The sequence below is a fragment of the Phoenix dactylifera genome, unplaced genomic scaffold, assembly GCF_009389715.1.
Source record: "Phoenix dactylifera cultivar Barhee BC4 unplaced genomic scaffold, palm_55x_up_171113_PBpolish2nd_filt_p 001231F, whole genome shotgun sequence".
Classification (NCBI taxonomy): domain Eukaryota; kingdom Viridiplantae; phylum Streptophyta; class Magnoliopsida; order Arecales; family Arecaceae; genus Phoenix; species Phoenix dactylifera.
In genome coordinates this window covers 79,109-103,693 of record NW_024068566.1, presented here as the reverse complement: position 1 = coordinate 103,693, position 24,585 = coordinate 79,109, and the positions used below count along the sequence as shown (strand labels likewise).

The 24,585-nt window shown below is 39.2% G+C and overlaps 1 pseudogene; it reads left to right on the top strand.

Moving 5' to 3' along the window:
• Positions 1-11,395: 11,395 nt before the first annotated feature.
• On the top strand, positions 11,396-11,493 carry LOC120108226 (annotated as a pseudogene).
• Positions 11,494-24,585: the final 13,092 nt, after the last annotated feature.

Here is a 24,585-nt window from a genome sequence, read left to right as displayed (position 1 = left end):
ACAAGAGGGAGGCTAGTGGTAGTACCTCGTGCCCCTTCCCAACTCCACCGGATAGGGAGCAAATAGAGTATAGAGCATAAGAAAGTAAAAATGAAAGACAAAGTAAATGAAAGTATATAAGAAGAATCAAGTTTTTTTTTTATCACTTGAAAACATAATTTAAGGATGAAATCAATGCAAGATAATATTTAAATAGGAGGAGTTTATTTGAAAAGAATTGATTTTGATCTTTGACATGCTTGTTCTTATTATTTTAATGTATGACTTAACACTTAATATAGTGTGCATATGGTATGATGTTTTGAATTATGGGTTCTCAATATTTTGTAATGCTCCATGCTTAGATAATTTAATTGAATGTTTGAAATACTGCATAAATTTTTGGGTATTATTGAAAAGAAATTTCAGATTTGTCGTTCACAATCATCTTTAAAATCTGAAAGTTAAATAAATTTGTAAAAAGGAGAAGAGAAAGATATCTCTATTTAGGCAGAATGAATTAATCTTGATCTATCTTTCTACTTGCCTAACTTTGATACATAATATCCTAATACTTGTTAAAATATCCTCCATTTTGTATCAAAACTCAAAATTAAATACAAAGATTCTGAAAGTGCTCTAATGTTATTGAAATATGCGTTTTCAATCTTAATGATTTAAGATGAGCTATAATGTGGAAGATACATATCTCAAATTATGATTTTGAAAGCCTCAATTGAAAATCCTATGTAATTTAGAATCTGATTTTGTATACAAGCTTAGACTCAATATGATTTCTAAATAAAATCTTAATGTAAGAAAAACAGAATTAATTCTGATGCCTTTGGTTGATTGCTCCGATACGCATCCGAAACATATCATTTCTTATCTTCAAAGTGTACTAATATTGGTCCAAATGATGTGTCTTTCGATGATCTTGTTTGCAAACAAAAATTTCTAAATATATGATCTTATTTTGATATTAAAAAAATTTATTGTGCTTCATGTATCCATTGCAGAAAAACTATAATTAAGAAATTGAGTTCTATAAATAGATATACTTCAATGATCATCTATATGTTTTTCTCTCCTACATTATTAAAGACTTCCATCAATAGAGTGAATGATCTTAAAACTAGAAATATTTCAGTTCACTCAAATGACTCTAAAAGAAAGAAAATGTAAATGCTTTTGAAAGAAATTGAGCTTCAAATGAATCATTTTCTGATTAATATTTCTATACATTTTCTCTAAGATTAAGAGAAAGCATAACTTGTTCGTAAAGGATTAGAAAGAGTAATTACTACAAATTTTGGAATAATACTAGATTACTCTACATTCTCGATATTACAGAATTTCAGTGTTATTCACGTTTATCACTAAAATCTGAAATTCAATAATTTAAAATGATTAAAGAAGAATGCATCTTTTGAGGGGGAGCTTTAGATATTCAGTATCCTATCCCAAAGACACTTTATTTTGATGCATACTTTGAATTTTATGGATTGATTTTGATGAACCTCCTTATATTGCAAGACATGCTTTAATTTCCTTGAGATGAGTTCTATAAAGGTTGTCTTATCTCAAACCTTGAGTCTTATAAAAATAAGCTGAAATATATTTTTGAGATTGACAATCTTATTGAACATTATCTTAGGATTCTAAACTCTTAAATGGAATGATCAATTGAGGGGGAGAAAGAAAATTTCAGAAGGAGAGGTCTTATGGAACTTAATCGCATAAATCTATAACTAAAGGAGAGAGAAAGAACACTAAATGAAAAGTGATTCTAATACTCTCCAATATGTATCATCTGAAATTTAAATCTGAAAATCTGTATGATACACCTTGAGGCGTGTTATTTGGTTAGTATATCTCATGCATCACTCTTGAACCACATTGCAAATCTTAAGAGCCTCTAATTTAATGAAAAAGGGGGAGAATAATGTATTAAATTTTCTTGAGTATCTCTTAGAAAATCTATTTTTGGAACTTCACTAATGAGCTCTAATTGGCTTGCTTTTTGGAACTTCAATTTTGTGCAAATTCATTATTTTATGTATCAAATTGTGCTTATTTTCTAAAGAAATAAAAGAAAGTCTTTAAAAGAGCTCTAAGATGTGTCAAAAATTGCATGAATGTATATTTTGATATTTGTGCCCCAATGCTCCTATTATCATAAAAGAACTTTGAAGTCATTAAGAAAATTAATTAAATTGCTCTCATGGTTGATAAAATACTTAATAGATTGGGCAAAAGGTCTTAAATGAACAAGCTTTCATACTCAGTGAAGAGAGGTTAGATTTCCACTCATGTTTTTCCTTGAATATCATTTGTAGTACTTCTTGAATTAACCTAAGGAAGATTCCACCTACACTTGATTAGAAAACTATCTGTGGTATCAAATTAGAAAACCTCTTGAATTCACACTCGATGTGTTCTGCTCTGATCTTTGTGCTTAATGTTTCACTATCTTTTTGATGTTGTCAAAAAAGGGGAGAAATATCTAAGTATATGCTATATACCTCAGAATGCTTTATTGAATACAAATCAGCTTAAAATTTAAATATGTTGATTGTGTTAAGCTGATTAAATCTAAAAGCATTATCATGAAGTATGTTTTAAATATACATGTCTTCTACTTCATGCAACTTAGCTATGTATTACTTCTAGAAAACAATATCTTTTATATTGCATATACTCCAAGTTTTGTCATCATCAAAAAGGGGGAGATTGATGACCCAAAGATTGATTCATAGATTGATTTTGATGATCACAAAACCTTGAAGTATAGATACTAATGTTTATGTTGCAAGGAGAAAGATATTTATTTTTGCAAGGAACATAGCAAGTTGGGAGAACACAAGAAGGCCTCCAAAGCTCTCAAGTTGGAAGAAAGCTACAATTTATTGGCCCAAGCTTAAAGTTCAAAGGATTCAAATTGGAGGAGTAAAATCAAAGAAAAAAATTCAAAAGAATAGTCTTCGAGTCGACTCCTGAGGAATTCGAGTCGACTCCAATGTTTACCGAGTCGACTCCGGGGAAGTATGAGTCGACTCCTAGGAGTCACAGGCAGAAAAGTCAGAGAGCAGTTTTCGGGTCTAAGATTCGAGTCGACTCCAGTGGAACGCGAGTCGACTCCGATGGTTGGTAGGTCGACTCCAAAGAAAGCAAGAGTCGACTCTCAGCGGAACACAAGGAAAAAGTGAGAGAGCATTTTTGGGACTCTGAGATTCGAGTCGACTCCCGCATTGCACGAGTCGACTCCGAGACTCCGCGACCATCAACAGACAGAAAACCAAGTTACTACCTCTGAGATTCGAGTCGACTCCCAGACAGCTCGAGTCGACTCCAAGGCAGCGCTACACCAAGATGGCAGAAGGCTGTGTTTCGCAAACTGAGAGCCGAGTCGACTCCAAGGAAGTTCGAGTCGACTCCAAGACTGGACGAGCCAAAAGACAGAGGATCGGGAGTTCGGGCTCTGAGATTCGAGTCGACTCCCAGGACAGTCGAGTCGACTCGAGAGGACAAAATTCAAAACTGGATCCACGGACTTCAGTGGATGAGCCGACTCCGAAATTCCCAGGTCAGCTCCAGAAGTTGGCGAGTCGACTCCAGGTTAAGCCGAGTCGACTCTCAGTCGAGGCAAGCACATTAATTCAAATTTGGAACAGTGGCCGAGTCGTCTCCGGTAAAACACGAGCTGACTCCTGCAACAGGCGAGCCGACTCCTGATCGCGCGAGTCGACTCCGATCCCAACGGTAACATTGTCAGGAAATGCAGACTGTGTCCAACGGCTCTTTTTCTTGTCTCTAACGGCTATATTCTTGTTTCCACGCCATCTAAAGCTATAAAAACAAGAAGAGAGCTAGAGGAGAACTCATGGAAGTGGGAGAGATCATCTAGGAAGGAGAGATCATCTAGGAAAGAGATCTCAAAGAGATTACAAAAGAAATCTCCCACAAGCACAAAAGGACCATCCAAAATGAAATAGAGAGAAGAAGAGCATCCAAGTGAATCCGAAAGCTTCCTCTCCATCCGTGTGCTGCCTCGGGGATCCTCTACTTCATGCCAAATCAGAGGAGGATCAAGTAAAGAAGAAGCCGAGCTCCTCCATCTTCAAAACTCGTTTGAGGGCTTCTCTTTACTCTATTTGTTTATATTGTCATATCTGCTTGTTTAAGAAGCTTTGATTTGTTTTTATTCTTTGTTTTAATATCTTGTAACTTGATTCAATCAAGGGATTGAATCAAGGGGTTAAAGGTTTGTTGGTGAGCCAAAGGGAAAACCAACGGTGTAAGGTTTGTTGGTGAGCCAAAGGGAAAACCAACGGGATTAAGGTTTGTTGGTGAGCCAAAGAAAAAACCAACGGGGTTTAGGTTTGTTGGTGAGCCGAGGGTAAAACCAACGTGTAAGGGTTTGATTGTGAGCCCGGAAAAACAATCGGGGTTGGTTCTAGTCGGTGAGCCTGGGAAAACCGACCGAGTTCGTTGTGCGCTCGTAAAACAACAAGTGGGGTTGTGAGCTTGTAAAACAACCGGCTGTAATCGGTAGGATTATAGTGAAATTCCCAAGAGGTCTTGGGGAGTGGATGTAGGTGCTGGGGTGCACCGAACCACTATATGTCCTTTGTGTTTGTAATGCCTCTAGTTATTGTCTAACTAACACACTTACTTACTTAGATAAATTGCTTGCTTAATTCTTATCCGCACATCCTTTAGTTGCAAGCATATTTAATCAAGTCGAAGTCTATACATCAAACCCTTGCTAAGTTTAACTTTCACTGTGCATCTATACAACTTAGCATAGTTAATCATAAAGTTTTAGAAGTAGCACAAAAGTTTTAAAAGACCCAATTCACCCCCCCTCTTGGGTTGTATCTACTGGGCAACAGATGCGCTGGATACGGACGGTTGGGAGACGCGTGAGGCGGGCTGAAGAAGAGCTGGGCTCTGTTCTGCAGTTGGGAAGAGATAAATTTATATAAAATAATGATGAAAATTATAATAAGTGCTAAGGATAAAATATTTAATCATGCAAATGTTAACACCTATCATTTATCATTATTTTGCTAGCATTAGGCTAAGTTAATTTATACTTAGATCACACTTTTGTGCTCTCATCACACCCCCCAACTAGCTTATTGCTAGTCTCTAGTAATTACGAGCAAATAATAAAATGAGAGTGCAAAAGGTGTTGGTTGATCCTTTGATGTTTTATTAGAACTAATTGCATAAAATTAAGATAAGCACTCACTTTCGTAGGAATCACGATTGCACTTAGCACGTGCAACAAGCCGTTAAACTCCTAGGTTATCCTAGTGGACGAGTGTTGTCTCGTGAGGGTTTTCAAGGATGCTACCCACAAACATCATGAATGATATGACATGAGATTCTAATAGAAATATGAAATATATCTTAAGCTAATACACATGTAATTAATTGATATATATTTTCAAGCATGGCAACTGTCAAAGCAAGGAAATATAAAAGTGTAGTGTGCATCAAATCGCATGACTTTCTCAGAGTACTAATACCTCCACCACAACAGGGCACCGCCTGAGTTTTAGGGGCACTACTAAAGTTCAAAAGTGTTTTCTACAATTTGTTAGAAACTGATCCATCAAATTTTCAAAATATCACATGTTGTCTAAATTTGTCAAGAATGGTTCACATGTAAAGAAAGAGCTATCAATCCTAACTAAACAACCCAGGTACACGGAGGTCCAATACAATGGAGTCAAACCAGCCATTACCACATATCACTAGGTTCAGCCTAACCAACTCATTCATGCTTATTTTTATTTCTTTTTTTTTTTGTCAATACACATGACAACTATAGCTATCCAACCCCATTAGGCTCTAGTAAGGTCCATGTAGCGAGCTTTCAGTCAATGACCTCCGATCCAGTTGGCTCAAGACATTAGGTGAAACACCCCTCGAACTTAATTACTCGAACCAGAGTACGCCACGAGGCCAGACTTGTCATCATAAGTATTTTTTTTTTGAATAATAATTATGCAAGGAAAGAGATGGTAGACTGAACATATAAATATTTTTATTATATATGTGACTGCATCGTGACTATAGGTCAACCAAGGTCGGATCATAAGGCACCTAAGTAATCTAGTCGGGATATTCAACCTCTATCTTTATGTGAAAATCAAATCCTGAACCTTCTGGTACGAACAAGGATACTCATACTTCTTTTACGGAAGGCTAACAAAAATGTAGTTAACAAATATAAACTCCTGAGGCCTTCGTATTGTCATTAAGTACACGTGTGGAGATCTAATAATAGGTCTCTGATCAGTCATAGTATGCATGTGTTCCTTGCCTTAATAATTGCACAAACTCAATATGAAAATACATGTGCATTTGCTCAGAAAAGAAAGTAATAGAATAAATCAAATGCAAAAACAAGTTTTTTTTTTTTTTTTGCAAAATATTTTCCTCCCCCCAACTTAAACATTGCATTGTCCTCAATGTAAAAGATGCAAGAAAACTATTTATGAGAGACAATAGGAAAAATAATATTGGAGAGAAAAAGAATACCTTGAGCTGTTGATTTCCAGAAAAGAAGAACAAAATAAAAAGAAAACTAGAAATAAAACAAAAAAAATAATTCTAACTAATATACACATACCTTGGCCGTCATGCTCAGTCATAAGAGGGCTCCCCCAACGAAAAGGAGTTCTCTTCATCTGCAAAATTCTCAAGAAAAGGTTTTAATCTTTGTCCATTTACCTTAAAAATTGTGCCATCCTGTGGATTCTCAATTTTAACTGCCCCGTGTGGAAAAACAGTTTTTACAATGAAAGGACCTGTCCATCTTGATCATAACTTTTCAGGAAACAGATGTAAGCGAGAGTCATAATAAAGAACTTTTTGTGCAGGTTCAAAAGATTTTCTTAGAATTGATTTATCGTGCCTAATTTTCATTCGTTCTTTACAGAGTCTAGCATTGTCATACGCATCCCGACGAATTTCATTCAACTCACTTAATTGTAATTTTCTAGCTAAACCAGCATCTTGCAATTCAAAGTTTAATTTTCTAATGGCCCAATACGATTTATGCTCTATTTCAACAGGTAGATGACATGCTTTTCCATAGACTAGCCGATACGGGGACATACCAAGAATAGTTTTATAAGCAGTACGGTAAGCCCACAATGCGTCAAAAAGTTTTTAAAGACCAGTCTTTGCGTGATGGATTCACCGTTTTCTCTAAAATTCGTTTAATCTTCCGATTGGCTAACTCTACTTGGCCACTAGTCTGCGGGTGATAAGGAGTTGCAATTCTATGAGTGATACCGTACTTTCGTAATAGGATCTCAAAAGGCTTATTACAGAAATGTTTTCCCCCATCACTAATTATGATCTTGGGCATCCCAAACCTAGAAAATATATTTTCTTTAAAAAATTTTAAAACTAGTTTATGGTCATTTGTTCGACAAGGCACAGCTTCTACCCATTTGGACACATACTCTACACCTACTAAAATGTACTCATATCCAAAAGATGGTGGAAACGGACCCATGAAATAAATGCCCCATATGTCAAGAATTTCAATAGCAGTAATGGGCTGAAGAGGCATCATTTGCCTACGAGTTAGACTCCCAACACGTTAACATGGATCACATGTCCGACAGAACTTGTGGGCATCTTTAAATAGTGTTGGCCAATAAAAACCACATTGTAACACCTTAGCTGCCGTTTTCTTAGATGCAAAGTGACCTCCGCAAGCACTGGCATGACAAAAAGAGAGTACACTTTGCATCTCATGATCCGGAATGCATCTTCTAAAGATTTGATCATTGCAATACTTGAACAAATAAGGGGCATCATAATAATAGCTCCTTACTTCACGCAAGAAATTATTCTTATCATTCGATCCCCATTGCTCCAGCATCTAGTTCGTGACAAGAAAGTTTACGATATCAGCATACCATGGCATAGTAGAAAGTGCAAAAAATTGCTCTTCAGGGAACGAGTCCTTGATGGGCAACTGTGGCACCAAATCATGAACAACTAGCCATGATAAATGGTCAGCAACCACATTCTCTACTTCCTTTTTATCTTTGATTGTGATGTCAAATTCTTGGAGTAGAAGTATCCATCGTATTAAGCGTGGTTTGGCCTCTTTCTTATCCAGCAAATATTTTAGCGCTGCATGATCTGTGAATATAACAATAGGAGCACCAAGGATATAAGAGCGAAATTTGTCTAATGCAAATACTACTGCAAGCAATTCCTTCTCGGTGGTGGTGTAATTCATTTGAGCATCGTTCAAGGTTTTGCTTGCATAGTAAATGACATATGGCTTATTATCCTTGCGTTGTCCTAGGACAGCTCCTATCGCATAGTCGCTAGCATCGCACATGATTTCAAAAGATAATGACCAATCGAGTGGTCGCACGATGGGTGCAATGCTAAGCATAGACTTCAACTTTTCGAATGCCTCTTGACAGTTTTCAGTCCAATTGAACGGTGTATCAAGGGATAGGAGGTTACATAATGGTCGAGCTATGACACTAAAGTCCTTGATGAACCTCCTATAAAATCCGGCGTGACCCAAAAATGATCTAACATCTCTAACCGTCTTGGGTGCAGGTAGCTTGGCGATTAGGTCAATTTTAGCTCTATCAACTTCCATGCCCTTCGATGAAACAATATGTCCTAGGACAATTCCCTTTGGCACCATGAAGTGGCATTTCTCCCAATCAGTATCAGATTCTTTTCCATGCATCGAGCTAAGACTGCTTGTAAATGTGACAGGCAATCATCAAATGAGTCGCCAAAAATAGAGAAATCATCCATAAACACTTCTAAAAATTTCTCGTTCATATCTTCAAAAATGCTAAGCATGCATCTTTGAAATATCGCAGGTGCATTACACAACCCGAATGGCATCCGACGGAAAGCAAATGTGCCAAAAGGACAAGTGAAAGTAGTCTTCTCTTGATCTTCTGGTGAAATCTCAATTTGCTAGTATCTAGAATAGCCATCGAGAAAACAATAGAAATTGTGTCCTGCAACTCTTTCCAAAACTTGGTCTAGGAAGGGTAGGGGAAAGTGATCTTTCCTAGTGACCAAATTTAATTTTCGGTAGTCAACACACATGCGCCAACTCGTCGGAACATGAGTTGGGACTAGTTCACCCTGCTCATTTTTGACTACTGTCAGACCCGCTTTCTTAGGAACGACTTGAGTAGGACTTACCCACTTGCTGTCGGAAATTGGGTAAATAATACCCACGTCAAGCAACTTGAGGACTTCTGCTTTAACCACATCTCTCATCGTAGGATTCAACCTGCGTTGCATTTGCCTTGTGGTTTTGGCATTGTCCTCCAAATATATCCGGTGCATGCAAATTAAAGGGCTAATCCCCTTCAAGTCGGCAATAGACCACCCTAAAGCTCCTTTATGATTTTTTAGAACACAAAGTAATTTTCTTTCTTGGGCATGATCAAGATCAGATGAGATGATTATAGGAAAAGTGTCCTCGAGTCCAAGAAAGGCATACTTGAGTTTCTTCGGTAAAGGTTTCAACTCGAGCTTAGGTGCTTGTTCATGGAATGGTACTATCTTTTCTTCTCGAGGTGGCAACTGTTCAAATTCCTCTATTCTCGGTCTCCACCCATTAACCATCATGACATCCGAGTTATCTAAAATAGGTGGGACCATATCATCAGCAGTACCTTCAGAACACCAATCTATCAAACCATTGTCGGCCGATTCAGTAAATGTTTCTTTTAACAGATATTCTTCCGCAACCCATTCAACTTCCTTACTTTCTTCATGATCACGGGGTTGTTTGCCTATACTAAAGACGTTCAGTTCCAAGGTCATATTGCCAAAAGAAAGCTTCATGACACCATTCCTACAATTGATCAATGCATTAGAAGTTGCAAGGAATGGACGTCCTAAGATGACCGAAATCTGAGATGGTGAATTGGAAGCAGGATGTGTGTCCAGTACGATAAAGTCAACAGGAAAATAGAACTTGTCTACTTGGACCAACACATCTTCAATAATCCCTCTAGGGACCTTCACTGACCTGTCAGCTAATTGTAAGGTCATAGTTGTTGGCTTCAACTCATCCAAACCGAGTTGCTCATATACCGTATATGGCAACAAGTTCACACTCGCTCCTAAATCTAGCAATGCTCGCTCAATCCTAAAATTGCCAATGATGCACGAGATAGTTGGGCAACCTGGATCCTTATATTTAGAAAGAATGTTATGCTGTAAAATTGCACTCACATTTTCAGCCAAAAATGCCTTCTTCTTGATATTTAATCGACGCTTGACAGTGCACAAATCCTTCAAAAATTTTGCATAGGAAGGCACTTGTTTGATTGCATCAAGAAGAGGTACATTGATTTTTACTTGCTTAAAAAGCTCAAAAATTTCAGAGTTTGGTTCAAGCTTTTGCAAGGGCTTTAATCTTTGTGGAAATGGTGCAGGAAAAGGACATTTAATTTTTTCAGTAGATGTTTGTGCTTCAGTTTCTTCGTTATCCTTTTCTTTTGTCTTGGGAGGGTCAGAATCAGGTATGACTTGTGTTTGTTCTGGGACTGGTCGGTCAATAACCTTTCCACTTCGCAAAGTTATTATACTCTTCGCTTGTTCTTTATGCAAAGTTGAAGATGATGCATTGCTACCGCCGTAGACTTGAGGGTTAGGTTGTGGTTGAGCTGGTAGCTTACCCTTCTCTTGAGCACTTAAAGCAGTGGTCAGCGTTGTCAGTTGATTTCTTAATTCATCATTGATTTTAGCTTGACCTTGCATGAAAGATTGCAAAGTTTCTTCGAGACTGGGTTTTTGAGGGGGTGCGTGTGCATAATGAGGTTGCGGAGGTGGAGGAGTTGGGTTATATACTTGTTGAGGTTGGTCATTCCTCCACCTGAAATTTGGATGGTTCTTCCATCCAGGGTTGTAAGTACCCGAAAAAGGATTATTAAAAGATTTTTGATAGGAATTCATAACATTGGCCTGATCGTGCAAGACTTCCTTGAATGCGGGTATTGTGGGGCAATCAGTGGTGAGATGGCCAGGCATCTCGCAAATTCTACAACACTCGCTGTTATGTTCTACGGTCTTGACGGGTTCAATCCTTCTAAGTTCAATTTTCTCTACCTTCCTAGTAAGGGCTGCCATTTTAGCCTAAATATCATCCTGAGTACTAAGATTGTAAAGGCCCCCGTGTCCAATGCTAGTAGGCTTAGGCAAAGGTTTATTCACTCTATCCCCTGTATCCCATAATTGTGCAGTCTCTGCGAGAGAGTCTAAATAGTCCCATGCCTCATCGGGTTGCTTTTCCAAAAATAGACCATTGCACATAGTCTCTATAAATTGTTTTAACTGTGGAGACAACCCTTCGTAAAAGAAACTAATGGTTCTCCATGTTTCAAACCCGTGATGAGGACAAGAGAGAAGTAATTCTTTAAATCTCTCCCATCATTCATAAAATGTTTCATGGTCTTTTTGTTGGAAATTACTAATGTGCATTTTCAAAAAGTTAGTCCTTTGTGCGGGAAAGAATTTTTTCAAGAATTCTCTTTGCATATCATGCCATGTTCCTAGCGATCTAGGTCTCAAGGAGTTCAGCCATGTTTTGGCTTTATCCTTTAAGGAAAAAGGGAACAAGGTCAATTTAAGGACGTCTTCCGATACGTTTGGCACTCTAAATGTGATGCTAATTTTCTCAAAATCCTTAAGGTGAAGATAAGGGTTCTCGGATTCCATCCCATGATACTTGGGCAGCAATTGAATTACTCCTGGTTTGATTTCAAAGTGTCCTACGTTTTCAGGAATAATCATGCATGAAGGTTGACTAGTCCTAGTGGGGTGTAAGTATTGTCGAAGTGTCATAACTGGGGGTCTACTTTCATCACCATGGTGACTTCCTACATCATCATCAGCCATCTCACCAGATCTGAGATTTTGCGAAAGAGTTTTAATAATATGATCTAAGGAATTGTCAAAAGTTTTTCGATTCAAATGCCCAGTATTGTCCCTATTCCAACCTAGCATACAAAATTTAATTAAATTTTTTTTATATTTTTTTTAAAAAAATAAATATAAATATAAGTACCAACTAAAGATACCCTAAAACGGCACCCTAAAACAAAAATCTATTCACAATCAAATATGCAACAAAACATTACAACTCAATTTCTAATGTTTTTCTTAAATTTCTAGATAGCTCCTAACTGGTTTGAAGAGGGCACCTAAGCCTCCAATCCGGTCTAATGAATCGAGTTGACCAGGTAAGCTCCTAGGTAAGTGGAGGGGTCACGATGCGTTCGCAAAGATCCCACTTAAAACCCACTTGCCTCGAACAGATGAACTGTCTCCCTTATAGGGACAAAGCTTGCCTAAACATCAACTAAGCCACAGAGCGAAATTGGTGCAACTTTCGGTGGTCTTCGTCCTATTGAGCTCGAATGTCCTTAGGGGCCAACGTCTAGTAGATTTTAGTTAAGCTTAGGATATTTATGCAATGGGGTGATTTTTGGGCCAAGGACGAGTGATGAAATCCCGACCTTATCTTTTTAAATGGGTTCAGCCCTTAGAATATTTTATGCTGATGCCTTATACTATATGCAACAATCAAGAGATTTTTTTTTTTAATGTTTTATGATATGACATTAAATTTCATTGAATAGGTGATCAAGCAAATTATTTATTTTTTAAAAAAATTTTATGAGTTGAAGTTTGAAATTTGAATTCTAAAATTTGAAATTTAAAATTTTAGGTTTTTCCTCTTTTTTTTTTGAATAATCACCCTTGATCTTTTATTAAAGTTTTTTTCTTAAATTTTAAATTAGCAACAAGGGTTAATGAGATATGATAACAATAAAATTCTGATTCTAAAAAAATTAAATGCAGAAAATTAAAAACAGAAAGCAGCAAGGTTTCGTATTAATCTAATGGTCTTAAAAGTTTCAAAATGTCAATCAGACCGTTCAGATGAAAGAAACACAGGTCCTGCACCTGACGACCAAATTTAAGTTCAATCAGACTGTTAATTACTTTGATATCAGAGTTTGATGCAGACTATGCAGGGAATTAAAAAAATTAGTAGTAAAGAATTTTTTTTTGTTTTCGAAGGAAAAAGACTAACTACTAAAGTACTAATTAAATCTAAAATTATACTAATAAATCAGCCATTCTCCGGCAACGGCGCCAAAAACTTGACGCGTTCGCAAAAATATTTTCGCGAAACTAATCTCCCAAGTATAGGAGAATCGTACAAGTAGTAAAATCTCGAGAGTCCGAGGTCGAATTCTCAGGAAACGAAATATATATTAGATTATTTAATATAATTTTAGATTAATTAATTCAATAAATTAGTGGATAAAGATGATGTTTTGTAAATAGAAAATAAATCAGTAAACAGAGAATTGAAAGTTGGATAGATTAAGATGGTGTAGGGATCTGGAATCCCCTTCGATGAATTATTTTCAACAATTAAATTCTGCGATTCTTGATTAAGAATCAATCAGATAGAACAGTTTTAATCATGGAGTATATAATTTGAAAACATGAATTCAAGATCTAAGTATTTATCGTGCCGATTACGTCTACGACAAATCAAACATCGAAACAATCCATGAATCAAGAAATATAAACCATAAAAGATCTATCTCATAAATAAGCATGCAAGAATCAAAAATATTTTAATAGATGTAAAGCAAAGAGATCAATGTTCAGAATTTATTTGAAAGAAAATAAGACATCAAAGGTTCCTCCATCACCCTTCACAAGATATCAGCCCTCCATTAAAATATAAGCCTTTCCCTCTCTTTTTCTTTTCTTTTCGGAAGAACAGGGCATCCCCTGTTCCTTCCTTCTTCTTTTTTTTTTTCTTTCCTTCAATAGCCGGTTGAGGCTCTGTTTTTCGAATGAGGGATAATCCTCTCTTCCCCAGCTTGCCCGGCCTCATATAGTTCATGCGAGCCCTCATGCTCGCAAGGGAATGGGCGCGGATGGCTGTGATGAGATCGCGAACTTGGGGCCTGCTGTGACGCTTGGATGCACCGTGAACGGATGGATGGACGGATGCAAGTGAGCTGAAGAGATTGCGACTCCGAAAGCTGCGGACGCGGGGACCTGGGATTCTGGAAGATCACGATCGCCTGGGAGATCTGATTGTGGATCCTGGGATGTGGATGATCCTTCGCAGATGGCTGGGACTTTGCTGGGATGCGGGATCTTCGGACGCGGACGACTGGGCAACGAGTTGCTCGCGGGATTTGGGATTCCCTGCTGTTCCATCGTGGAAGGATTCGGAGATGCTGGGAAGCGCGGGTGGATCGTGATCATGGAGCTGGGATCTCAGGAGATCTGAAATCTGGGACTCCATCGCTTGAGATCTGGATGCAGAGGATGCTTGAAGGAAGCTGGGACGCGGTGGAATCGCGTGGATGAAGCGGACAGCTGAACTGGGAGGTTGCACGGACATGGGAGATTTGCATGAGGAGAAGACGGACGCGGTGGAATCGCCACGGACGGCCGGATGTTGGGCTCGGGATGCTGAGATTCGTATGATACGCACGCGGAACGACTACAGGGCGTTGGATGCGGACCCTGCGGCAGAAGCAGACGTTGATCACGTGGGAGCTGGGATGCAGATTTGGAAGATGCCCGGATGCTAGCTGATCAAAGATGCGGAAATCGCGGGATGCTGGGGCTCGGGAGGTTCGCAAACAGATGCGGAATGGACTGGGAGAAGTTGGATCGCACGCGGACGGATCGCTGATGTTGGCTGCACGCGGACGCTTGGAGAAGCTAGATGCGGGAGATTAGATCACGGATCCTTGCATGTGGATGGGGTCTGAGAAGCTTCATGGGCAAATCACTGGAAAGAGGCGGACGGCTAAGGTTTGGATGCGCTGGATACGGACGGTTGGGAGACACGTGAGGCGTGCTGAAGAAGAGCTGGGCTCTGTACTGCAGTTGGGAAGAGATAAATTTATATAAAATAATGATGAAAATTATAATAAGTGCTAAGGATAAAATATTTAATCATGCAAATGTTAACACCTATCATTTATCATTATTTTGCTAGCATTAGGCTAAGTTAATTTATACTTAGATCGTACTTTTGTGCTCTCATCACTTAGGCAGATGAGAAAGGTCATATGCAATTCGAGAGTCTCCCTGCCTTATGGTATGATACTCACCCTGGTCTTCCGACAGCATGACATATCAGTAGAGGGAGAGATCTCCAGGCACCTTCTATACACTGACACTTACACTGCACGATCCCTAATTCGCATGGGTTATGAGAAGGTGAACGGGCAGTGGGTGCGTACAGGAGCAGGAATACATGCACCGGAGGGTGATGCACCAGAGTTGGAGACCCCATCCCTGAGGCTGAGGTACTTGAGGAGCATCCTACGGCACCTTCAGAGACTGGCCTGTCATCATCTGTTCCCACGGGGTGCACAGATAAGTTTTGGAGTAGGTTGACTGAGCTTATGTCAGCTCAGGCAAGGACTATCACTTATGGATTGACGAGCAGGCTGGATATCATGACTGCTGAGATTAGCGATCTCGGAGAGGAGGTCGGAGCATTACGGAGAGAGAGAAAGGCTCATGATCCATCTGTGCCCCGAGCAGCTAAGTCAGAGGTTTCGGCACAGAGTCATCCAGCTCAGCGAGGTCCACGCCAGACTCAGTCCCATTAGGCTCGACCTCCCCTTGCCACTTATGCTAGGAGGATGAGGACTAGATCACAGCCATTAGATCCCCCCTAGGCTGATGTTAGCACTTTTGGTATTAGTGCCTAGGATTTATCTAGTTCTCATATGTATTTTGTGTTGATCATGTACTTTGCATTTTGATTGAAGAACATTGTATTTTTGTGTTAATGTACTACAATGTTCCATGTTTGATCAGTAAAATCTGAATGTTTATTATTTACTGTGTCTACTTATCTATTGCCATTCACCTATTTGATGATAACAAAAAGGGGGAGAAGCAAGGAAAGAAAGAAAATTAAGTTGTAATAAGTTGACAAACAAGGACAATATACACTTAAGGGGGAGCGATATGTATTAAAGTCTAAACTTTTAATCAAATTTCAGAATTTGGCACATACCTCTCACACCTCGATACATAATCTGAAACTCTTGCTTTATCTCAAATTTTTGACATTTCATCTTTAACCAAATATAAAAGAAAGGGGGAGTAAATCAAAAGTTCAAATTGGCAATATTTGGATGAAATAGGAGGAAACTTCACTCTCAAATTTGAAAAGCTGAATTTCAGCAACTTGAGCCCTTCTAAAACTAATTTTAAGATAAGAATCAATTTGCTCATACTCAATATTTTGTAATCATCAAAAAGAAGGAGATTGAGGATGATAGTGTTATTTTGATGATTAACACAACCATTGAGGGTATACCTAATTAAATATAACAAGGTAATATGATACATCATTACTAAGTTCGTCACTCTCGGTACATTAGTAGAATGAGATCAAGATGTATTTTAATGATTAAAAATGAGATAAAATTTGCAATAGAAAACGGATAGTGAATTCAAAATTCCAATTCGACAAAATTTCAAGTGAAACGTACTCTTAAGTGGACAATAGTAATTTTCATTGTTTAGAGTATGTAGCACCACCATGACATATATTCAAAATTGTTTGAAGTTCATTTCATTGATTATATGGATGAATCTAACCTTAAGTTGCAGCAAAGTGTGGATTGAGTCGACCCCAAGATTGGTGGAGTCGACCCCGGCACATCAAGGAACCATCTGGCACACTTCTGCAAAAATGGCACGGATGAACAGTACTTGGGTCGACCCAAGTGAAAGTTGAGTCGACCCCATCTTCAAGCCTCAAGAAAACAAGTCTCTGGAATCTCTGAGAGAGTCGACCCAAATGGAACTTGAGTCGACCCAACCGTGAGTCGACCCCAACTGAGCATGAGTCGATCCAATGGCTATGTCATTCAAAAATCAGTTCTCTGGAATCTTTGAGAGGGTCGACCCAAGTGGAATTTGAGTCGACCCAACTAAACCTTGAGTCGACCCAAAAAGAGTTGAGTCGACCCAAGTGAAGAACGGCTGAAATATAAGATTCTGTGTTTCCTAAGAGGGTCGACCCCAATGTAGCATGAGTCGACCCAAGTGAAAGTTGGGTCGACCCCAGTAAAAGTTGAGTCGACCCAAGCACGGGCAGAAGCATAACGGCTAGTTCTGCAGAAGTACTTTTTGTCCTTCCAACAGCAAGCAACGGCTAGTTTTTGAATTCTGACGAATGGGGGTTGTCCAATGGATGAGGGAAACTATTTAAAGTGATACTATTCATTAGAGAAAGTATCCTTTTGCAAAATATCAAAGCTTACACAAGAAAGACAAGTGCCCTAATCTTCTTCATCCAAGTACTTCATTCAAAGAATCAAAAGGAAGTAGTTGAGCAGATTCCAAGAGATATTAAGAGCTCCATCCACCTTTGAAGAGTAAGCATTCTTGACAAAGAAGAGAGAAGTTTCATCAAGCGATAACTATATTCTAAACTCTTCTTTGTAGCTTATAATTGTTATATTTGCTAATCTAGGAGCTTCAACTTTCTTCTTTCTTTTGTTAATCACCTTGTAAAGGTTTGTTGGTGAGCCCGCAAAACCAACGGTGTAGGTTTATTGGTGAACCCGTAAAACCAATTATGAAGGTTCGTTGGTGAGACCGTAAAACCAACATAGGTTCTTGGTGATTCCGGAAAACCAAAGTGTAAAGGTTTTGGATTGTGAGCCCGAAAAACAATCCAACTGTAATCCGTGGGATTATAATGAATTTCTAAGGGGTCGCTTGGGGAGTGGACGTAGGTGCTTAGGAGAGCACCGAACCACTATACTTCTTATGTGTTTGTATTGTGTATTAGTTTAATTTGACTCACTCATTAATTGACTAAAGTAAGATAGCAAAAATTTAGAAAAACCAATTCACCCCCCCCCCCCCCTCTTGGCTTGTCACCTTGGGCAACAGAGGGGATAAGAGGGAGGGGCGTACGCCCCTCTTTTGGTTTTACGTGAGCAAAGAAAGGAGGGGCTATGCCCCTCCTCTCTTAGAGATAAACTTGAGCTCCTAAATTTTTGGAGCTCAAGTCTAGGGATTAATTTAAAGGAGGGCTTGTGGCCCCCCTTTCATATGACTCCCAAGTGCATCACGGCAGCAACCACTCTCCCTTTCCTTGGGTTTCAACCGCCAACATAAAAAAGGGGAGATAAACATGAGCTCCTAAAAATTAGGAGCTCACGTTTAAGATGATTCAAAAGGAGGGTATGCGGGCCCCCTTGAATACCTCTCCTCGGAAATACGTGGGATTCTCTCCTCTCCCTTTGAGCCGTGAACAGCACCCTCCTTTGTTGGGGTTTCAGCCGCCAACAAAGGAAAAAAAAAAGGGAGATGGTGTTGGGCTTTCTTCTCCCTTCCTTCTTCCATAAAATTAAAAGGCTGCAAACAGTTGCTTCCTTTTAATATACTTTCTTCTCTTCCTCTTCCCTAAGAGAAAGCAATCAACGGTTGGTTGCTGCAAGGACAAAGAGATTCATTCATCAAAAGTATTCTCTGCAAGGGAGCTAGCACCCCGAGGAGATTCAAAGACTTAGATCGGTCCTCTGCCTCGTGTAGATACCCGTAGAGGCCGGACGCGTGTGCGACTTCAAGCGAACCTTCAACAAATCCACGATCATCATATTTGCGATGTTTATCTACCCGCACAAGGTGAAGATCTGATCTTCCTAATTTAATGAAAAATAAATTAATCCTAATCTATCTACAAACGTCGGTTTTGAAATACGTTCATGCGATGAACGGGATCTGTGCATGCCCCTTTCCGCTGCGTTCTAATCGTTCTAATTTTTCTGCGAAGTGCAAGGGATCCCAATAGTGGTATCAGAGCCAGGTTTCGGAAATCAAGATTAGGATTAAATGATTAAGGCATAATAGATCTGAAGATTTAAAGATTATGTTTGCTGAATTTTTTCTGCATGCAGAATTTTCAGCTTGCTGATTTTTCTGCATGTTGATTTTTATGTGATTAGATTAATGATTCTATTGCTTTGTTAATGTGATTACAAGTATTTAGAATCATATCTTACATGATCGGCAACTCATGAGATGACATAATCTGTTAAATATTCAGATCTGTAAATTATATTTAATGCATGAGATGCGTATGGTGATGATCATGGATGGACCCTTTACATGTGCTGAAATGTTCTGCGATATTCTGTGATGTTATGTGATGGCATGTAAGTCAGATTTTCAGATCCCTGCGTGCATCTTATATTGATGTATTAGAGACCTGTGTGTCTCATGAAAAAGGGTTGTAACTATTATTTAATTTTATTTATTTTAAAGTTATCTGGGATGTAATATGTGATGTGTTTGCACGTCAATGGTTGATCGGTGCATGCCTCTACAAGCACGATTTGCGCGGATCGAGATCAAGGGTTGATTAGAGATGGATCAAGGAGTTGATCGCAATTGGACCAAAGGTGCTCAAGATCGAGTCAAGAGTTGAAGACGATCTAACCAATTGACGTGCATATGTTTGTACTATGACCCCATCCTGAATCCATGGTCATCACCAGTTATTTTGTGATTATGCCTTATTGTTTATGTTTATGTTTATGCATAGCGGGTAGATAATTATTTGCATGAGATGTAGATAATTAAATGAAAGAGACTTAAATTAAATCTCCTCGAAAATATTAAGTCTAGCGGTCTTCCACCGTAGTAGAGCTGCTAAGGTCTTTCCGGTGTTGATTTGTCTCGGCTGGATACAGTGGGCAAATTGCATCGGAGGACTGGACCTCTCTATTAGGCATGAGATGTTGTAGGGGTAAAGATGGGGTTGGGCCCAATAACTGTTAAGTGAGGGACTTAATGACGGCTTTACTTCTGCGGTTATACGGTGGGTCCGACTTAACTAAGGAATGGGGCCAATAACTGTTAGGTGAGGCTTTTATGACTTAGAGACCGGATAGCGCTGCAATTTGCTTGAGAAGCATTGTACAAGAGTTGTACACTCATCCTTTTATATGTCGCCAATAACTGTTAGATGAGGTAGCATGTAAATTGGTGGGACCGTAGCACCCCACTTGAAACCTAGAGTTGCAAGGTTTCCGTTTCTCGACCAGAGGAGTGTGAGAGATTCGAGGAAATAGTGGGAGGTATATTTGTTTTAAAAGGCCCTAAAACAAATAGAGTTCAAGTACAAAATTCTTACTAGAATCTTTACGCTCTAAGGATTATAAATTCAGCTTCTAAACTCTTAACCCATGTCCTAGAGAACAACCATTTGACTGAACCCAATTATAAAGACTGGCTCTGCAATTTCAAAAAGAGTTTTGAATTGTGAGAAATTAGGGTATGTGCTAGACCATGAAGTTCCCATGTTACCAGTCCATCCGATAACTGATCAGCGTAAGACGCATGACAAATGGACGAACGATAACAATGAAGTTAGGTGCTACATATAAGCATCCGTGTCCAATGAACTATAATGCCAGCATGAGAACATGAAGACTGCCGGGACATATTGAATCATCTGCAAGAGTTGTATGGTGATCAGAGTCGCGCAGCATGGTTTGAAGTGTCCAAGAGGCTCTTCAAGGCCAAGATGCATGATGGACAGTCTGTCCATGATCATGGTTTGACCATGATAAAAGACTTAAAGGAGCTTGAGAAGCTCGGCATGACCATGCACAAGGAATTGCAAATGGATTTGATCCCGTAATCCCTTCCAGCTTCATATGAACAGTTTATAGTAAACTACCATATGAACAAGATTGTATGCACCAAAATAAAATTGTTAAATAAATTGGTAACTACCTTAGGGACCTTGAAGAGTTCAAGGGGCATCGTTCTCGCTGTCGAGTTGGTTTCTACTTCCAAGAGAGAGTCTACCTGGAAGAAGAAGAAGCCTGCGAAGAAGCAGAAGACCGAGAAAAGGCCAAGTAAGGAAGTTCCAAGAAAAAGGCCGATTGCAAGGGAAAGTGTTTCCATTGCATCATAAGACGGCCATTGGAAGAGGAACTGTCCTACATACATGGGAAAGCATAAAGAGTAAGAAGGGTGACAGACCTTCAGAAGGTATGTCAGATATGCTCATTATTAAAAGGATACTTAGGGACTGTTACCTGTTGCAAGCAGAAATTTGATTTCTGTATCTTGTTTAGCACAGAAAGATTTTTATAAGACTATTGTTCAATCTATTTGAGAAATAAATTGGATGCATATGGTTTTATGATTGACCGTCTCTATCACTTATATTTGGATGTACCTGTGAATGTATCTGAGCGAACAGTGAGTACCATAGGATCCAAAAGGATCTAGAGATGAGATAAATCTAAAGTATTTGTGGCACAGGCTTGGTCATATAGGAGAAGATAGAATAAACAAATTGAAGAAATATGGGCTTCTGAGCTCATTGACTTCCGAGTCATATCTGATTTGTGAATCCTGCCTTCAAGAAAAGATGACCAAATTACCCTTTTTAGGATATGGGAGAGGTCCACTACGATACTTACCCTAGTACACACTTATGTGTGTGGCCCATTCGATATGCAGGCTAGGGGTTGTAAGTTTTACTTCATTTACCGATGATTACTCATGGTATGGATATGTATATGAGATACAAATCTGAAACTTTTGAAAAGTTCAAAGAGTTCAGATATGAAGTAGAAAAACAAACAAAAAAACTCATTAAGGTTCTTCGATCGGATCGAGGAGGTGAACACCTTAATAGAGAGTTCCGTGATTATCTCAAGAAGAATGGTATAGTTTCACAATGGACCTCTTCTGGAATACCTCAGCTCAATGGGGTATCAGAGAGGAGGAATCGGACCCTATTAGATATGGTCAGGTCCACAATGAGCTTCAATGATTTACCTTTGTTTCTTTAGAGAGATGCCCTATTTTCAGTTATTTACTTATTGAATAGAGTTTCCTGTAAATCTGTTCCACCATACCGTATGAGATATGACATGGTAAGAAGCCGAGTCTTGGTTATCTCAAGATTTGGGGATGTCTGGCCCAAGACAAGCGACAACAGGCGGACTGTTAGATGTATGCCCTAGAAGCCAATTTGGCTGACACATTGTTGATTCTGGGGACATAATTTTGTACTTGACTATTTATTATTGAATAAATAAAAGGCATCCTTTCATTCATATTGTTTATGTGTCTATGAATCGTCCAAGAAATTAATAAGATGATGATACATATTCTCAAGAGTTGAGAATTTGAGCCATGTATCATTGGTGATTAATTTCTAAATGCTCCTGATCAATGGATCATCACGAGGACGGTGATCGATCCGATCAGTGCACAGATCACTCTCCTTCTAGATGGACGAGACTTGAGTCCACAGTGTAGGGACACTGAAGTGATAGTGCAGGTGCTTGTTAGAGAACAAGGGTACTGAGCGTGACCAAGACAAGAAGTCACTTGGATGTCTATCCACTCGTCAGTGACTTGCTTGATGTTGCAGTAGTGTGACTGGTCCTTTGACCTGCGGTGCTTCGGCTACTCACAGTGAGGTTATTGTAGTTTGACTGCACACATACATGGTCTCTAGCCATATGGGTCCATGCAGTATAGATTGGCTGCAGTAAGTTCACTGTAGGAGTAGGGTATGCACCTATAAGGAATCTATCGACCTTGATAGAAGAGGAGTGATCCTATGTGATTTGTTAGACTGAGTTCTAAGACCTTGGCCAGGGCAGTAATATAAAGTGGAAAAAGAGTTTTCCATTAGCGAACTCAAGTCGAATAAATCTTGACATATGACAGACGATGGGGTTTGACGAGTTGTCCATGACCTCCGTCCTGTAGGGATCCACGATAGTAAGACTGTATCACACGTTAACTGCACCTAGAGGTTCATCTTTCTATTCTACTGGGTAGCCACTACATGCTGCTAGGTGTCACTGGTGGATGGTGGGACTCATAGGGATTATCTTGATGATCGATAAACCCTAATGAGTTGAGTTGGAATCGTTCCAACCCATTGAAAGGAGTTTTCAATGATATTGAGATAGAGATCACAATATATCTCACTACCAGTCAGAGTAGAACCTATGGGGTCACACACACTAGAAGTATTGACCGATCCGATGGTTGAAATCGTGATTAGGAATCACAAGTAATCAATTTGATTGATAAGAAGTTGAAGAAGGAAAGGAAATTAATTAATTGGACTTGAAACAAGAATCCTACTTTGGGTAGGATTCCTAGAGTCCTAATTGGATTAGGACTGGGAATCCTAGTTGGAGTAGGACTGGGATTCCTACTTGGAATAGGATTCCTACAATCCTAATGAGATTAGGAACTTTGAATTAAAATTGGATTCCTACTTGGAGTAGGATTCCTAGAAATCCTAATTGGATTAGGACTTCGAATTCAAATAAAGTCCTAATTGGATTAGGACCAAAATTAAACAAATCCTAATTGGATTAGGATTCCTTAAGTCTAAATTAATTATTAATCTAATGAATCAACATGACTCCTAATTGGATTAGGATTGAAGAGTTCAATTAAGTCATGATTCATTCAAGTCCTAATTGGATTAGGACTAGCGTAGATTGAACCCAAATTTGGCTAATCCTAATTAGATTAGGATTAAACCATGAGAGAGGCACCTAATCCTTTTTGGAAGAGGATTGGGTTAACCAAGTAAGAGGGGCATCAGCCCCTCTTCACTTAGTTGGTGCGACATGAAGAGAGAAAGGGGGCCGGCGCCCCCTCTTGGAAAGTAGTCAAGGGCTCCTAACTTGTAGGAGCCCTTCATCCTTATTAAAGGAGGACTAGGGCCGGCGCCCTAGATAGACCTTTCTCCTCTTCATCACGTGGCCACCCCCTCTCCATCTCTCCTTGGTTCAGCCGCCATCAGCAAAGGGAAAAGAAGAGGAGGCGTCTCCCTCCTGTTGGTCTTCTTCCTTGGCTCCAACGCATGGAAAAAGAAGAAGGCTGCAGGGGCTTTTGATCTTCTTCCCATCTTCATCCTTCTTCTTCCTCCTCTCAAGCACAATCAAGGGTTGATTGAAAGAGAGGAGATCAGCCATCAAAAGCTATCTCTGCAAGGGAGCTAGCACCCCGGTGAGATAGAGAGCTTGGATCGGATCCTGCTTCGTGTGGATACCCGTAGAGGCCGGACGTTTGAACGGCTTCAAGCGAACCCTCTTCCAAAATCACGAATTCAGATTTGCGGTGATCATCTACCCGCGCAAGGTGAAGATTTGATCTTCCTAATAGTTTTAAAAGTTTTAATTCTTACCTAATTACGAAAGGTCTAGAAACAACGTTCATGCGATGAACGTCGAACCCGTGCATGCCGATTCCGCTGCCATCTGATTTTTGTTTTGAAATATCAGCGGCATGGGCGGGTTTCCAACAGTGGTATCAGAGCCTAGGCTTCGTAGATTAAGGTAAGAATTAAATATCTAAAGGCATATTAGATCTGAAAATTGAATGATCATGCATGCTGAAAAATTCTGCATGCAGATTTTTCAGGGGTGCTGTTTTTTGCATGCTGATTTTTATGTGATAAAAAGATGATTCTAAATGCATTGTTAA